The sequence below is a fragment of the Zosterops lateralis genome, assembly GCF_965231275.1.
Source record: "Zosterops lateralis genome assembly, chromosome: 2".
Lineage (NCBI taxonomy): Eukaryota > Metazoa > Chordata > Aves > Passeriformes > Zosteropidae > Zosterops > Zosterops lateralis.
The window spans coordinates 51,154,326-51,167,238 of NC_139763.1; the positions used below are offsets into that span (position 1 = coordinate 51,154,326).

At 38.6% G+C, this 12,913-nt stretch overlaps 1 protein-coding gene across 2 annotated transcripts in view; it reads left to right on the forward strand.

Moving 5' to 3' along the window:
- Positions 1–12,913, forward strand: part of KLF12 (KLF transcription factor 12) — a 228,498-nt gene that overhangs the window by 58,463 nt on the left and 157,122 nt on the right. For both annotated transcript variants that reach the window (XM_083854551.1, XM_083854553.1), the window contains exon 2: positions 4,018–4,081. The gene's annotated coding sequence lies outside the window, so the exon portion shown is untranslated. The remainder of the gene's footprint in view (positions 1–4,017; positions 4,082–12,913) is intronic.

The window sequence follows — 12,913 nt, forward strand, 5'->3', positions numbered from 1 at the left end:
ATTGTGACAAAGTGCGTTGGTTAGTTTCAGTTACGGTGGTACAGTGCTCTGTTTACAAAGATCCTGGGGACCAGACCCGAGTCAGGAAAGGGAAATTCTTGAAGTGTAGTTGAGGATTTGAAATATGCTCAGTACAGTGCTGGACTGTATGCCAGCATCTCTTTTCCCTTATCAGTTTTAAATGTCAAGGACTGTTGTGGATCTGTAGCTTGTGGTTAATGTATATTTTATCTGTAGCTTCTGTAAAGTATCACTTTATGGAGTTTATGAATGTCCCTGCAAGAGTCAGAAACTTAGGGAAAAAGGACAAGTGTGTGGCTACTGTTATTACAAGAGTAGCTATCCTTAACACTGGGTTGAGGATAGCCTGTGTTCTTTCATCTCTGAATAGTGCTGAAACTGAGCTTTCAGTGATCCTGCCTTACATTATGGCCAGGGTGCTCTTGATGAGTTTGGGAGAAGTCATGCTGTTTTGGGGGAAGTTTGGTGTGACTCATTTACACAGATCTAAGGGCTTTCAAGAAGAAAAGTGCATACTTCAAAAATAAAATAGATGATGTTAGAAGGTGACTAGCCCCCTTATGCCCACATAAGGAGTTTGTTTTGTAGAGGGAAAAGTTAAGAAATCCTGATTCAGCAAATGACTTCATTTTGCCAATGACTTGGTCTTTTCCAAATGTATGTTCCCATACCTATCTGAATTAGAAAAGAGTAAAAACAGCGCAAGGAGTAATTTGTGTAAATAATGTATTAATGTGAGTTACCTTTCAAATTACCAGTATGCAAAGATTAGAAGTTATGACAGTGAGGACTTGTTTTTTAAATGAAATAATGTGGGTTTATATGTTCAAAAGTGTTCTATTTGTAGAGATATGGCTACCTCTGCACCTTTAGGGACTTCCTTTGTTCCTGAAATATGCTCAGCATGATTGTCCTGGAACTCTTCTCATGCTCCTTGATGTGGACCAGGAGTTTTGCTCAGCTCCACCAGGGAGTGGCCGTGCTGGTCAGGGTGGGACTACCAGGACATCTAATCTGATCAAGACAGGTTTTCAAAATGGACTAGGTGCAACCAAATTTATTTGGATTTTTTTCTTGCTGTAGAAAAAGGAATCTAATATTTGGTGGCATATATAAGCTTTATAAACTACTGGGGTCTGAAAACACTATTTTAAGGTGATAGTTAGGCTTTGGTAGAAGAGGACATAATTCTGTTTGCTTCTTAAATTTCATTCTTTTGATTGATAATGATGGTTTGTGCTTTGCTCTGTGATTACTTCAAGAGCCTTTTTGACTTAAAGGTTTCAAATGGGAAATATTATACAGTTGTTTTGTCGGGTGGATTTTCTTCTGCTATAAGACCTGCTTGATGCAGATGGAAGATGTTTTTACTTGGACTTCAATGTCTGATTTCATATTCCTGATGGTAGAAAGTAGCATTTCACTGTAAGGGACTGAAAACCAAAGTCCAAAGTGGGTTTCATGGCAGTGACACATGTGGCAGAATGGATGACCCCTTTTTTCATAGGAATTTCAAACTCCTTTCATATGAAGTCAGAGCTTTTCAGGACTTTGGAAAATCAGGCCAAAGATTTGCAAAGTTACTAGTTAAATGTCTCTTTTAGAGGAATGATTTGCTCTTAATCTCCTCAAAAGCAGCCTAAAATAGAAGCTCTTCCATAGCGGAGAACACCCTAGTGGTGTGAGGACGAGGACAATTTGGTGCTTGTTAATTATGCAGACCTGAAGAGAATTAATAAGCAAACCCAGTTACTTATCATTGCTAAAGAAGTAGCTTTTCCATGAGGAGTACCGTTGGACATGATTTAATAATGCAAAACCAGCTGCAGCTGTGGCTGGGTGGATAGTGGTTTGCTAGTTCTGAAACACAGACCTGTGTTTGCTGTGTCACCATAGCCACCGTAACATAATAGGACTCCAGCGTTGGAGTGTAACTTGAAGCAAAGTTGTGTTGTAGGAACATGTGTGTCTGTGTGCATGTAGAGAGGAGTAATGATGAGAAAACCTGGAGAACTGGAAACAATTACAGGTCAAACTCCGTCTTTGTCTCATGGAGACTCCATGAAGCTTTTGGATACATTGCATTTAATTTAAAAAAAGGAAATTACTAAATCATTTCCTGTTCAGGTTGGATGACCACATCATGTGAGTCCAGGATACGGAAAATGTGGTCCAGTTGTCCTGTTTTTGGACAAGAGCACAGAGGAATGAGCACCTAGCAACTCAGAGGTGGTTCTTCAAGTGTGCAGTTTTAAAAGAAAAATAAAGGAATCTGCTACATGAAAATTTGAAGTAATCCAAATAATGTCAAGGGAGATTAAATAACAAAAGAGAAAGAGTCTACAAAATGCATGAGAGAAGACAAATGGTCTACAACAGTTAGCATGCTTAGAGACTGTGGTATTTAGTTACATTTAGTTAGGTCAGTGTTTGTGGTGACTTTGTAGCTTTTTAAAATTCATACAAATATTTGAAACTTCTATTAAACCTAAGATTTTCGTAGAAATAAAATCTAAGTGCATGATGTTTAGTCAGTATGATAAGCACACTATATGAATGATAAATTTTTATTTTCTTAAGGGAGCTTCTTGTCATTTCACTGTAAAAGTTTATGTAATATTTGGAAACCTGTCATGTTGTCATCTATACAGCAGTAATGAAATACTGGAATGTGGTTTAAAATCAGGCAGGTGATGCTCTCCTGTTATTTGAAGGATGACCTTATTTTGAATGATAGAAAAATAACAGCAGATTGTTTATAATAACTCTTGACAGCAAATTTAGATTCTTGTCTTCACACCATTTCCATTATTAAGAGAGACATATGTAGGTAGTGTTTGCTCCCAGATACATGCACACATTCTGGCAAGGGGTTTAAGACATCCTGTCTATTATTTAAATGTTGGACATCTGAAGATTTTTTCTTCCCCGAGGCTTTTTAAAAAGTTGGACTACTGGGTTTATTTTCTTAGACCTGAAGGAGCTTCACAAAACATATCATAATAGTTGAATTTCTATATGCTTTATTCTTAGATTAACATAGAATCATAGGATGTTTTGAGTTGGAAGGGACTTAATATTCATCTAGATCCAACCTCCCTGCCATGGACAGGGATGCCACCCCCTAGGTCAGGTTGCTCAAAACCTCATCCGGCCTGGCCTTGGACAGTTTTAGGGATGGAGCATCCACAACTCCTCTGGGCAACCTGTGCCCATGCCTCACCACTCTTCACAGTAAAGAATTTATTTCTGACATCTAATCTACATCTCTGCTCATTTAGTTTGGAACCTTGTCTTAGGGTATGTGCGCATGTACAAAGTCCTTCTCCAGCTCTCATGTAGTTACGTACTGGAAGGTTCTGTAAGGTCTCCCCAGAGCCTTGTCTTCTCCAGGCTGAGCAACCCCAACTCCTTCAGCCCCTCTTCACAGGAGAAATGCTCCAGCCCTCTGTGTTTCTGTGTGGCCCTCACGACTAAACTAATCATGTATCTATAGGAAATCCTGAAAGGAATACATATTCAGATTTTGTAGTGGTCTTGGACAGGTTTTTTATGTGTCACTGTTAGGATCGTGCATAGTACTTTTGGAAAATACAGTTTGAAATATTGGTAAAGAATGTTTGCCCTCTGTAGCTACTGGAAAGTTTACCTGTACAAATGCAGGGTACTGGTACGTAATGGGCTCAGAAGACTAATTGAAGCAGTTGGGATTTAGTGAGCTGAAATAGCAGCTCAGAAGTTAAAAACACAGAGCTTTGACTAAAATAATTAGTTAAAAGGAAACATAAAGTTTTATCCAATACACCTTTTCTGCCGCATTTATCCATTTTTGTTTTTAAGTGCTTATAAACTTACTGTTCTTCTGACCTCTGTTTTGCTATGGAATAGACGTCTGTGGTTGGATTTTTTTTGTATTTACATACACAACATACTTGAGAAATTATTGAACTGCTCAGAAAATGCACAAATTAAATTATTTAATATTTTCTTTTTCAGGATTGAAGTGGATCTAGGGACAAATGGATGACTGAATATTCATACGAAGAGGAAAGCCATAAAAGTTGGTTGACATTTTTACAGCCATATGCATTATATGTATTAATGCTGTTATCAAAAATTTATATTGTGTTATAAGACAAAATACCTTAAATAACTGGCCTGAGCTTTGTATGCTGTGTTGTCTTTGAGGCAGGGGAATACTGTAGCTTAACAGCTGTGGCTTAATGCAATGTTTGCTGACAATACCTTAATGTTCAGCAGAAAACCCACTAGTATGTTAAGGAAATAGGCAATTCCTTTGAAGCCAGGTGTTTGAATGGGCTCACACATAGTGTGTTCATCATTCTTCCGTGCAAGCACGCAAGGATGAAGGGAGAATTAGAGGGGTGTTGTCTTCCATTAGAGCTGCTGACTATGATGCTTAATACGTTGTGGAGTGGCATCCAGATGCCACATTGACAGGTGCTGTTTAAGAAGTCAAACAGGAGATGATCTCTTTGAAAGTTATCTTGGTGTTTTGTTTTCTTGTGATAGAAGGTTGTTTTACACTGTTCATTTTCTGTGACAGTTAAAAAGGAAGAAGCTGTTGTTGGACTTCCATGACTGGCTACTGTTTTAATACACCAAGCCTTGACTTCTGCCAGACTGAGTTACTGGTGACTATGAATGATAATCTTTTCCTGGGATGCTTTGATAACCAATTCCCACCAAGGCTGTTTAAACACAGCTTATGCTGCCTGTGGATTTACACCAGAGCAAATGATTTGTATTGACAAATGCAGGGTGTGGTACAGTGGGATTCAGGGCACAGTCCAGGGGGATGCTGCACAGCAGCTTGGCTAAATAAAGCATTTGGAAAACTTTAATAGTCAATGAGGGATGTTATTGTGGGAAGCCTGTTTCTTTGAGGGCTTCTGTCAACCCCTGAATCCCTCTCAGGGGTGGAAACAATCAAAAAAACAGCAAAAAACCTCAGTTTTGGTGGTGGTGTTTTTTTGGGTTGGTGTTTTTTTTTTTTTTTTTTTTTTTTTTTTTTTTTTTTTTTTTTTTTTTTTCCCAAAAGCACAGTATTAGTTCAGTGCAAGTAAGTCTACAGTTCTGTTAACTTATCAAAGTAGTTCAAGTGGACAGAGTCTTATTTTTCTTAGTGATAATTAAGTTTTATCAAGCTTTTAGTGGTTCAGAAGTTTTACGGTTTTTGAACTACTGACCTGGATACAGAAGAGTGTAATTCCTTCTTGGGTAAACTTCTTGAGTGTTCACAACAGGTAGTGGACATGGTGATTCAGCCATCTCCAAATTGACAAGCAGCATGAGATACGAGGGAATCATCTGTGTCTTTGAATTTTGTCTCCTGAAATAGCAGCCAGCGAAACAATCTTCAGAAGCATCCACAGAACATCTGCAGGTCCCAGAAAACACCTCCAGCCTCCCAGAGCCAAATTTAAACCCTGATAGAGACAACGTTATATTAGTAGCTGTGTAGTAATGTACACAATTTTTTCCATGGGGTCAGGGGCCCGTATGCCTACATGAGGCAGCAGTTGTTGCCTGCTAAAACCAGAGCACAAAATGTTGAGGAATTTCCCTTTGGTTTGATTGCTGACAAGTGAGCGGCTGCTGCCCATACCAATGTCTAATAGCTTGGGATGGGCCCGCGTTGTGGCACAGCAAACACTTCCCTGCTCAGATCTCTTGGCTATGAATAGCAGAGTGAAAAACTGATACTGTCCAAACTGTACTTGCATCTTTCAGAAGTGCAGTGATAAAATCCTGTATGTACAAACTTGGGGAGGCACTTTACTGACAGAAGGTGTGAAAGGGTAAAAATACCAAACTAATTATCTGTAAGCTATCTCTGGATATCGTTGTGTTTCAGTGGACTACTCTTGCTATCCAGAAGACAACACAGAGCAGTACTGCCATAGCATGGTAATGTTCTGTGTTGGATTGAGAAGTAACTGGGACAGGCTATGTCTTAGGTATTTGGTTTGGGCAGAAAAAGTTAAGGATTGATTTCTTGAGAGGGGTTGTCGTGCCCAGAGTCTGTGCAGAGGAGGGATGGCTTCCAGATCAAGCAAAAGCAAATGTCTATTGAAAGAATTTGACCTTTTTTGCAGGTTTCTGTAATTGCATGAGAGCTGTATCTCTGTTAGCTTTGTATCGCTGTTCCTCTCTCTGCTTTCGCTTTTCTGGTTTAACACAGAGTGGTGGAATGAGGAAGGAAGGAGAACAGGGCGACCTCTTTCTTGTCAAGCCATAGTTCCACTCTCTCATGCCCTTCTGATGACATCCCACATCCCCAGTTGTGGGGAAGCTGCTCAAAATATGTGCAGATAAGGAAGGGGGTACTGAGTTATTTCTTTACATGTTTTCTGTTTGGCAGCCTTTGCAAATGTAGGACTCTGAATCCTGCTGGTAGTCCTTTATATTAGGAAAGTACCATGGTTAAATCATATCACAGAATAAGAAAAAAAAAAAAAAAGTGGTTTCACAGAGGAATTCAAAGTTTGAGGCTAAAAATTCCTTTTCTGGGAAGAAATGATTCCAGAAAGATTAGGCAATAGAGGTGGAGAAGGCTTCTCTGTGGTCACTGTTAAGATGAGTTGATAAAGTTCTGGCTCCAGTAGGGAAGAGACTGGATTTCAGCCAGCACCCTGCCTTAGCTTTTTATTTTATTGCTCCTCTACTAATCTAGTTTTGAAAGATTTTCACTGCTAACATGAAGATGTTGGTGTGTTGGTGGGAGTGTAAACAACTTCTGTTGCATTGTCTGTATATTATATTGGTATATTTAAGGTCTTCCTTGGTCTGCTTCAAAATACATGTAAACATGGTGTTGTATAAATAAGTGACATCTAAGCATATATGCAACTGAAGAAGGAAAAATGAACATAATTCTTTTTCTCATAAAATGAGATTAGATTAATACCTAGCAGAAGAAATATGCAAAAGTAAACCTGACAGCAAATATGTATATTGAATGCATGCAGCTTGTGATGCTTCTGCATTTTCCATAATACTGACAGCTGCATCCAGAGGTTCATTCATCTGTTGAATCACATATTCAAAGTTTATGTTTTTCAGTGTACAGTGGCTGAATGGGGGTGAATGGGGTGAGACTTTGGTAGGAACTGTCAAGGAAATTGGGTAACTGACAGAAAAACTGTAGCTCAAAGATTCTGGGTAAAATAAAGATCAAGACTTCAAAACCAAGTAAACAGTACTGAAAGAAGGTCAGAGAGCAAAACTAAAGGGGACAAGTGGTTGTTCAGATTGGAAAAGCACAGATCTGGGTTGTACTTAACGAGTGGCCATGGGTGCAATCACACACTCACACTGTGGTTTCATGAACAGCTTCTAGGAATAACACCGGGCAGTTTGGTTGATGAGGTTTAATGATGTTCTAAGTTACTTAAAGCTGGAAAAGTGATGAAAAACACTGAGTTTAATGGTGTAAAGATCACTCCTAATTTTCTATGTGTTGTGTCTTTAAAAAAACCGAAACCAAACCAACTAAGAGCAAACTTTACCTCAGCTGTTTAGAGGAAGGGACTCAAGGTATTTCTTGAACTGTTGAAAGCCATTTCAGAAGTCTTCCAACCTCTTATTGTGCCCTTGCCTCACCTCCTCTGGCTTCTCTGCAGAGCAGGGTCTGGGAGGGTGCAGAACCTGCTAGCGGCTGGTTGCATACCTGGGACTCTATCCCACACTCCACTGCTGCCTGGGCAAGCCCTTGGGTCATCTCATCTGACTCAGAATCTACTCTGGTTTTGTATGCAGTTTGGATTCATCGGACTTCATCTTTGTGCCTTTTCATGCTGTTTAAAGTTTGGTCATGATTAAAAACTATATTTTTAATTTGAGAATGTTTCAAGGAAGTTTTATTTGCATAGTCAGGATAGTGGTAACAGTGTGGTGATATGTTTGGTTTTTCTTGTCAGCTGTCCCCTCTGTATTGCAAACAAATGCAGTTTTTCTAGAAAGAAAGTGACTACTCTTAAGGGGTCTTTCTCATCTAGCGTCATTCAGTGGATTCTTGGAATATAATTATGACTAGAAACATCATTTTGGTAAAATATATTAATCTCAAGGGAATTTCTTTGCACTGACCATCAATCTGTCTTTCTGTCATGTGCGTTTCAGCTTAGATTACTCTCAGGCAAAGAGGCTGTAGTTTGATGTTTTGTCTTAATTCATTATGATTATAAATTAGTTGCATAAAACAATGTAACAAGTGACTACTTAAAAATGACTGATGGCCCCATTCAGCAAGGCAGGGGGACATTGAAGTTCTTTGGATTTCATCTGTTGTGTAGCATTTATCAAGATGGGTCCCTTAACAGTCGATTGGTGATTGATTTTAATGAATATTTCACAATGTAAATAGATATCAGGCAGTTGTCTGGAGATCAGTCATATTCATAGGAAAGATATGCTTTTACTTGCTGTCACTGAAAAATGTAAAAATTATGCTGAAACTGTAGAGTGGGAGGAAAGCTTTTCCGCAAGTCTTATATTGCGGAAAGGGAGGAGCAGCAGTGATTTTCTTTCTTTTCCCGTTCCTTACATCAGTAGCCACATATTGTGCTGTCTCTTGCTCCTGTGTTTTCCCACTGGGTGCTGGAGGGCTGTGCATGGAGAGCATTGTAGCCCCAGGTTTGCTCATTGTAGGCTCAGCCCTGCTACAAGTGGGATGAGGTGATGCCCGTGGCTGAAAAATCCTGAGGTCATTTCCAATGCTGATATTTTCCAAGGAGAAAAAAACATTGAAGATGGCTTGCAGCAACCCACTTCAGCTTTGTGAATTTCCATACGAGCTCTTTCCTCTTCCCCTTGCATTTGCAAAGTTATGGAATGATTTCTGGAATGACCGTGGTGTTCTTAGTAGGCTTTCCTTCTGAACAGCAGTACAAAATTTGTTGTACACAGCTCATTTCTTGATTTCTGCCAGACAGATGCTTTCATAATCTAAATGGTTTCTTGTTTATGGAACCTGGGTCTTGGCTACATTCCTTTCATTTCCTAACTCTTTTGGTGACACACGTATATGTAGATTATGAGCAAATCATATTGAGCAGTTGGCTTGTTATCTGACCTTGTTTAACTATAATTGGGTTGTGATTTTGAGAGTTTTGTTTTTGTATTTCATTTCTGCCAATGTGGATTGGGGGTAAAACATCCATACGGTATCCTAACCATTGCTTTTAAGTTTTATGTATAAAAAAAGAAGTGTTATTTCACTAGTTGAAGATAGTTGTGGACTTTTTGTTCTCTCACTCTTCAGAAAAGCATAGAAAGTAGGCACGGGGTGAGTTAGACTTGCCCTGTCAAAGCCTAGTCTTCTGCAAAATCTCAAGCTTTGCTCTAAAATCAATACAGAGATCTTATTATGTTACAAATAAGGTTGTATTGTCAAATAGTCAGAGCAGAGTTGCCCAAAAAGCTTTGTTCATAATTGGGAGAGGAAGGCTCAGCAGTAGTGTGCAAGGTTTGCATCCAGTGTCTGCACAAACTTCTTCTCTGCTTGGAGCTGCTGTGGAATATTTCAAGTGCATTGGTTTTTGAATTAAAATCCTTTTTATTAAACAGTTTTTTGAAATAGGAAGAATGGAGACTTGCATAAAAGAGGATGGCAGCAATTTTCATGTGAGGTGATGTGTGGGGGAGTAAGGCAGCCCACATTGTAGTGCAGTTCACAGGAGAGTAGTTTGTCTGGAATTGACAAAATGTGATAAAAATGTGGAATATGTAAAATGTTCTTTTCACAGTTCAAGTCATTAAAATTACTAAATGTCATTGTAGAGCAAAAGTAGATCGTGCTGGTGTTGCTTGGATCACTTCTGCATAAAGAGAGAGGTGGTGAGGAGGTCTGTGGGGGTAGTAAATCATGAATGTAGGTGAAAGCTGTTTTAGAGCTTGCTTCAGCACCTACTGACATAACTCAGTTCTACAGAGTGCCTTTTAAACTACTTCTGAAAGTTAATAGATAACTCTTTTTGATCTTATTTAGTAAACGTGTTAGCATCTATAATTTGTATTACTTAGTGCTGTTGATTATAAGGCTTGGGGTGTGGTAATGTCATCTGATTATTTAAGGTCATAGGGAGCTTTTAAATGCATCCTGTGATCACAATCCTCCTGTAAATGTTGCATTATTTTTTAAAGTTTGAGGATTTTTTTCCCTGGATTAAGGGCTTTCTTTGTTTGGTTTTTAATTCATATTGGGAGTGAAAAAAAAATATTAAAAAACCTTTATCTTGAAAAGATCAGCAAGAGCTGAGAGTAGAGTTAGCAAAAATTAGCCCATGAGCATAAAATAACAAATAGCTTTATAATGTGGGCAAAGACACCCTTGGTTCCCGTTTCTGGTGTTGAAAATGTGTGGCATGTATTGGTGTTCCCCTACTGGGAGGAAGAGATGTGTTAAAAACAGAGTTTCTGCATCTCAGATGGAGCAGAAACTGATACTGAGGGCTCTTGTCTCCAAAATTTGTCTTGTAAGCTATATATGAAGTAAAATCTCTTCTGGGGACTAGTTCTAACTGATGGGACATAATCCACAGAGAACCAGATCGTGAACGCCTGGATTTGTTCTTTTCAATTTCAGTCATTTTGCTGAAGGCTCCTGTCTTCTACTAGCAGTGGAGAGCAGTAAGCATCTCCAGAGGGCAGTTCTTCCCATGGGATTTCTCTGTCCTCCCTGGAAGCACATCTCTTCTGCCTGTAAGATATAATGGTACATGTGAGTACATGAGGCTCCGCTCTGCGGGACTCATTGTCCAGCCCTGGGGTTTCCTGAACACCCCTGAGTATCCCGGCTCTTGCAGCCTCTCTTCTGTGCTGCCACGCATTCTCTTGGGAATGAAAGAGCAGTCACCACGCTCATTTCACCTTTTAATCCTAGTGCACTTAGTGAACAATTATACTAATTCTAGTAATGACTAAATTTATACTACTCCAAAGAGGGAAGCACAAGGCATTTAATTTCAAAGCTGTTTGACAAGACCATTTTGATGTGTGTATTTTCAGAAGTATGACACAAGTTTCAAAAGTGCCTAATGGGGAGAAAAATGTTTAAATTCATACTCTCAGGTTTTCAGTTTCCAAGAAACAGAATAATCTTCATTTCTGTTGAGCATGACCCATCAAATAAAGCAATTTTAAAACAGATATGCATAGGTCATTAGGTATAAGCATGTAAGTTTGTATGGAAAAAAAAAGATACTTCTCTTTTGTGGAGGTATTAATTCTCAATATCATGAAGCATCACAGCTAATTGCAGTTTGGAGTTAATCTTTTCTTTGTGGTGAGGAGGGGAAGAATTTTCTCCGTCTGAACAGTGACGCTGATTAAGGTACATCAAACCAAATACTGAAATACTGCATGTTCCTGTTTTCCTTCTCCTACATATCTGACAATAAGAATTTAGTGGTAGAAATAAATGCATTTGGATTTCAGTATTTTTGACATCCTGTGTAGAGCATGATGTCAAACAATTGCAATTTGTTGCTTCTCATATGCTGGTGTAGAGGAATGTGTTAGAATTTAGTAGCTAGCACATAAGGAGAAGACAGTTATTTTAATACTAATATCCTCTGCTAACAGACCTGAATAATGATTCCACTGGATGTGGTATTTCCTATACCCAAAGATGTGTCTAAAACAGAAAACAAGCTCCCAATATAAATCTGAATCTGGACTGACTCTTGTGCTTCCCATGTGGTGATTCATTAAGTCTTTCTTGTGCAGAGGTGTGGGGATGAGTCAGGAAAGGACGAGTTCTCTGTTTTAGGCTGTCACCTTCTTTTGGATTTCGCTATTTACTGAAGTTTTTTGTGTTCAGTTTGATAGCAGTCATCTGCAGCTGTGATTGCAGTCAGCTGTGATGGACATATAGGCATAGCTCAAGTGAAAACAAAAGCCCAGGCTAGGCTTTCAAACATTATAGGTAAACATGCTGAGTTTCCACCTTAACTTTTAAGTAATATAGAAATATTTCAGTATTTGTATTAAGGGAAAAACAACAACAACAAGAAAAAAACACCAAAACAAAAAACCCCAACCACTAAAACCTAAACACATGATAAAAAGTGTCTTAGAAATAGTGAGATACAAAACATTATTTTTTTCCTGTTTTGTGGGTGTTTATGTTTTTTGTTTTTTTTTTTAGAGGATGGTACAATCCTCAAAACCCAAACATTTATTGGAGTTCAGTCTGAGTTTCATTTAAAATCATATGAGCTCGAGCTTAGGTGTTTCTGAAGTGAGATGACAGTGAGACTCTCTTGCATATTAAGAAGTAAGGAGTGTCTGTTGGTCTTAGGAAGATGAAAATTAACTTAGATGTGTAGGTTGTCTTAAGTGCAGTGGAACTGAGATGATGTTTGCTGAACTACTCTTTGGAGATTTACATAATGGATGAGATACAGGAGCTCCAGGCTGCATGACAGTGGAGTTTATTTTATCACAGGATGTAAAACAAGTGAATTGCCTTAATAATCTCTGCAGAAAGCAAGGGTAGTCTTTTCTCTTTTTATATATGGAGAAAGAGAGCCAGAGAGTTCATAATATCCTGGCTGTTCATGTACAAGGAATCAAACCTTTCCTTACAATGACCTGAATCCATTCAGCCATCATGCTTTCTTATTGAGGACTTTCAGAGCTCTTCAGGAAGGACAAGCAACATACATCTCTGAAAATATGTCTTTTATGTAGTAAAATGAGATGATAATTCATAGCTTGATATAAGATGCTCATAACAGGCTGGGTAATTATTCTAACTGCTGTATATTTAAATATATGGAAAGCATTTATAAACGAAATGTACCTGCTGTTTTTAGTTCTGTAGTGGTAATGATAATTTCAAAAGTTTCAGAGCCTTTGTCATTTC